We start from the raw sequence: 5,932 nt of genomic DNA on the forward strand, positions 1-5,932 counted from the left end.
TGCTTGCATTTCCTTAATAAATACAGACTATTTTAACGCATGGGAATTAACCTCTTCAATGTTGCATTCTTCCTCCTGTTTGATGTGGGAGCTGGGTATTGATGTGTGGGTAAAGATTATGTACTTGCTTCCATGGGACTGGAGCTGACTGAGGTCTGAGGGGACTGCTGGGAGCTTTATGGCAAGTGAAGAATTTCCTCAACCACTCTTCACTGTATTGAGGAAAACCCAATTAAATCTGACCAGGGACAGCTATAATTTGCTGTCCTGCTCTTTTGATATTATTACTGTGCTATATTTTTTCACTAACTTCCTCCACCTCCCACCCCCTGAGGGAAGCAAGGGGATATATTTCTGTTTTCTATAAGTATACTATGTTTGGGACATGTGCTCAATACTTCCTGAAATAGCTGTGGATCTTGGAAAAAATATATATATATATATATAATATAGCCTTAAAACTATGGAAAGCTTTGTGGGTCTCAGCTTTCCATACACATCACATTTTTCCTTTAAGTAGGAGAAGACTACAGGATTTAAGGAGGGTGTCAAAGTTCTTATTCATGTGAATCTGGAATAACTTCTTTAATTTCTCCCATGTAAGATCTGACCTGCCATTTTTTGTAGTGAGTGAAACCAAATCTGGATGGCCAAACACACAACTTAAGATAAAATCATACAAAAACCCCAGAGAAAACTGGATTGACAGCTAAATTTTATATATGGTCTTTATCTTCATCTTGCCTCATGTTTTGGAATTTGTAGGAAATTGGTGACACTTAGAAGCAGATGTGAGTTGAGTGAATTGGCCTTATTTGCAGTAATAAGAAGGAAATATGTGAAAATGAGAGCTGAAAATCTTCCCTAAGAAATCCCAAACAAAACATCTGACTGCACGCGTTTCTCTCTCTCTGGAAAAAAAAAAAAAAAAAGACAACATACATATGACAGATGTTGGTTACATTTTTAGTTACATTACTTAATGAAGCCCTAGGAGGAAATCAGAATCTATGGAACTGAGTAGAGCAGAGGATCAGCAGAAAAGTGCATAAGAGTTGGGTAAATCACCCAAATGTTTGAAGCCCCAGAACTGTGTTTCAGTAAACTTGCATGATGAGTGCTTGTGTTTTAAAGGGATTTCACTAATATAATTTGAAAGGGAAACACCTTGTGAAAAAGTGCATTTTCACAATCAGTCCCAAAATTTGCTCTGAAATCATGGATTGATTCAAATGCCAGGATGGTGGCATTTTGCCTGGCCCAGCAGTCTGCCTGTGTCACTAGAACTGAAGTGTCCTGCTCCTTCATGGCCAGGACCATTGAAGTATCACATAGAGTTTGCTAAAGAAAACCTTCACACATTCTCAGGAAAGAAGCCAAAGGTCTTATGTGCCTTGAATGGATCAATCTGATCTTTGGATATCTCGTTTAAAGGATATTATCCTGATACCTTTGCCAGACTTTGCATTTCCCATATTAAAGTTGACCCAGAGCACAGAATTTAATTATCCAATAAAAAAGTTGTAAACAATGTTAAATAATTTCTGGCAATATATAAATAAATAAACAGAAATGAATATTTGGCTATTAGACCAATTGAAATAAAATTACTTTTCTTCCTTTAACTCAGGAAATCACATTATATTTTTAGTTGATGTCACAGAGAAACATTTTACTAAGAGCAGCATCAATAAAAAAAATTAATCCACACTAATTCAGGTGAATGGAACAATAATGAAATATCCTCCCTTAAATATTACCATGTTCTCATCACATACCCCAGGATTAAGCTGTGTGAATGGGCAACAGGAAAAACCCAGGAGTATCTGATTACAGGAAAGAGCTGCTATTTATTTATTTAATTTCACCCCTCCCCTAACTCTGAAAGGGGGGGGGGGGGGGGGATGGGGGAGAGGGAAAAAAAAAAGCCCTTGTAACCGACTCCAAGAGCTGCCCCTGCTTGGGAGTTTGAACACAGGAGGAACAAGATAAATTCCTCAAAATTCTAATTGGGGAACAGTTGACTTAATTGGTGGCCATTTGGCAGACAATGGGAAAGGAGTCCTGGCTGGCGCTGATGGCACCCCAGGGGGATATAACCTTGCAACAGGCCAGAAAGCTCTCAGGGACAGATTGTTTCCTGAGAAGAAACCATGAGACCAAGGGCTGGATTAACCCTCCAACTGTCAAGCTTTATTAGGAGTAATCAGGCTAGATATAGCAAGGGTTAAACACAGGAAACTGAACTGGCGATGATGACATATGTCTCTTTAAAAACAAGAAAAGCAAGGGGGAGAGAAGGATTTGGGGAAGAAAATACATCTAAATGAACCCAAGCGTGATTCTTCCTGGTTCAGATGAAGTACCTGCTGAACCTCAGTGGGGTAGCATGTCACCTACTCAGTTTCTGGCTTATGGGCTGCATCAAATTCCTGATTGTTTCTTTTACACAAGCAGGATTCAATACTGAAAATTGTTGCTTTTCTTGAGAATATGCCAGTTTCTAAGGGCCTGATCCTGCACTGTGCTGAGCATTAAAAGCCAATAATAATAATAATTAGATATTTAAAAGTGCACAACAGTTTTTAAAAGTGACTTTCTTCCTTGCTCCCTGGACGTACATAACTGTAGAGAGAGCTTTTATTAAATCAGCTGATACCATTGTAAAAGCAGACTATCCACATGGCTTTGGGAGCACAAGCTCTTCTCTACTGTGAAGCATCCCAGATACCTGTAAAATCCCACTGAGCAACCCTGTTCCTTGCACACCCTTAACCAGATCCTTTCCCAGTCTGTCCCCTCTGGCCTGACTTGTTGGTCAGATATATATATATTTTTTAATGGAAAGAGGAATGCAAAGAGAATATTTGGGGTACCTGAGCTCTTTAGCAAATACATCATCCCACATCTCAGCTTTCATCTTATTCAGTGTATGAAATGACAGCATATTTATATTTGTAATACATGTATACAGGAGAAAAGAAGGAAGGAGGGTATGTATATGTGTATATTATTTTCATGATTTTAAATAGAAACAATTAACCTTAGGGTCAGGCATTCCCAGGCAGTTAATGACCACCTGGATTAAAAGCCCTCAGCTTTGCCTCAGGCCCTCAACTCCTGCAGTCAGTCATTAACTGCTGGAGATTCCCCTCCTGTCAAAAACCATTGTTTAATTACAAAGATGGGACTGAACCCAAATTGTCACTCTCTCTTGCCCCTGAATTTGGGAAAAAGTCAGAATTTGAGTTCAGATCCAAGCTTTGTTGTTCAGGGGGTATCTCCACTTAATTATAAGCCTATCAGTTAATTACTAGCTATAAATTTCTGACACCCAGTTGGTTATTTGACAGCTTGCTAGCACTACAGCATAGCCATGTTTTGGACAGACCAGAGTGTCCATGGCAACCCAGCGGCCAACATGGGGAAAAGGTAATTACTGGAGTTATTTCTCCAGTTTCCACATTAAAGTTGCTACCAAATCCTGTTCGCAGCAAGCAGTATCACCGTCCAAATGGGGTATTCCATGCCTGCTCATGTGCCTGGCTGACAGATCCTCAGGGGCCATCACTTGTTGCCAACAGGTCCCTGCTTTTCTTGGTTGGTAGTGCTCAGAGCTGAGCAGGGGTCAGGATGCTGAGGGAAGTGATGTACCACTCCGCTGCCCTTTCTCTCACTACATCTCATCTTTCTCTATCAAAGATTTCAAGAAATAACTGAAAAGAGGGGAGAAGGGGGAGAGAGGGTGGGAATGAGGGAGGAAAGGAGAGAAGAATAAAGTTTACCTGGGCACATGAAGCATTTCACCTGAGATGGAAACCAAGCAAGGAACAGTCAGCTGAAAACCCACTGCAGAGAGCTGACCTTTACAATGGAAGGTTGCTGAAATCCAATGTGATCTGTAGTCACCTGTCTGCCGCTGCCCCTTTCCTGAAATGTCAATCTTGCAGGGAAATTTGGTTATATAAGAGAAGAAAAATCCTCGTGGGAAAAAAAAAAAAAAAAAAGGAAACTGCTCATATATATATAGTCCTTTCAATTCATATTCATTTCCACTTAGCGCAGCAAAGGAGGCCACAACTCTTCTCCATCTAGGAAATTTGAATGGAAGTTGTTCATATGGACATAGTCAGCAACTGCGTAGTGCAGCAGAGATTTTTGATTTAGGACCGAGAAGGAGAAATTGCCAGCAACAGATCCAATTCTGCAGGCAACGGCGGAATTTAAAGGGGAAAAAATGTGTGAATAGCACCGGATATCATTTGAAAAAAAGCAAATAGTGTGTTTGATTCTCACTACATTTCAGCAATGTAATTGAGCAGACATATGTTCAAAAAGTTCGAGTACCAAAATAGTGCCTCAGCACTCTGCAGGCACCAAACTCTTAAATCCAAGCTTGCAATCTGGGGACTCCTGCCCAAGCAAGGAACGAGTTGTCCTGAAAATCCCCCAGGTGCTCCCCAGCTGTGCCCAGCTCCACACTGGGCACGTGGGATGTCCCCAGCATGGGTAGGTGGGACATGTGCACCCTGGGCAGCAGGGATGTCCCCACCTGCCTCTCCCATGGGTGCTGCTCTGAACAGAGATGCTATAGATGGATAGGGAAGGGAGAGGATTTGGGTCTCTGGCTCCCAGAAGGACGAAGGCATCCATTTGCTGCCCTGACTCAGATCATCTCATGGCACACCTGTTCTTTGCCTTTCTAATCACTGCATTCTTATCTAACTAATCAGCACATTATTTGATCAGAAAATAGCATTTTGAATTAACCTTACAAGGAGCCTGAATTCCCTGGTGGAGAGAACAGAGAACATACCCATGTGCCAAAACCTGGCTGAAACCCTGAGGGCTTTCCTTTTCCTCTCTGCAGCTAGCAGCTAAAGCAAATATATGAAATAAATAACAAAATAAATAAATAAATAATGGGTGGATTGTACCCAGACTGATATACTGTCTTTGTTTTCCCGTTGTCTGACAGTCCAAGCCGAGTCAGATCCCCGAGACTCAGTCCTTACAATTTGCATTCTGAGTGTACAATCCTGCCTGGCACTTCCCATCTAATAACCGCTCCTTTTGTTTATCTATAATCCACCCCTGTCACTGTATACCTGTAGTGCACCTTTATCTCTAGGCCTCCTATCTCCCGTACAGAGACCATTCAGCCCTGGGGCTTGTCAGTTTTATGATTCATGGGTATATTGTACCTAAGATCCTACAAAGAAGGTCTTGAAATAATTTAAAGAAAAAAATAAAAATAAAAAAAAAAAAAAGGAAAGAAAGAAAACAGGTATTTCAGATGGTATGCTGTGTGAACGAAATCCCTTATTGACTAGTCTAATCTTGTATAATGTAATCTAATAATAAAGCCTGTTCCCAGAGGTACTGCTCAATAGATGTTATAGTGTTAAAACATGTTTTATGCTGTGTTCTGAAACATATTAAGTGTAACAAAATTGTCCAGCTACTTCTTACATACCAGCTACTAAATATGGCATGAACGCTGTCAATAAAGCAAGCCATTACTATATTTTAGATTTCTCTGAGGCATAGGATTCGGTTATATTTTCAGTAATCAATTAATTGGCTGCTTATTACTGGCACAGATTGCTGGCAGCCTCCCAGGCTGCATGGGGTGAGCTGGGCAATGCAGCCAAGCCCATCCTCTGGAGCACCTTTTGCCTCAAGCATCCTAACAGGTTCTTGTCTTGCAGATGAAAAAAGAATGAAAACATCTCCTTCTGGTGCTTCTCTCCAGAAAGAAAAGGAAGGAAAATGCCTCTGTGGTCTCAGCTCACACTGTTTCTGTGGGTTATTGTACAGGGGTGCCACACAAAAAATTACCTGACCAAAGGCATGCAGCTCTGGGACGGGAATGATACAGAGCAGAGAAAACAAACAAACAAACAAACAAACAAACAAAACAAAACAAAAA

The sequence above is a fragment of the Oxyura jamaicensis genome, chromosome 10 (assembly GCF_011077185.1).
Source record: "Oxyura jamaicensis isolate SHBP4307 breed ruddy duck chromosome 10, BPBGC_Ojam_1.0, whole genome shotgun sequence".
NCBI lineage: Eukaryota > Metazoa > Chordata > Aves > Anseriformes > Anatidae > Oxyura > Oxyura jamaicensis.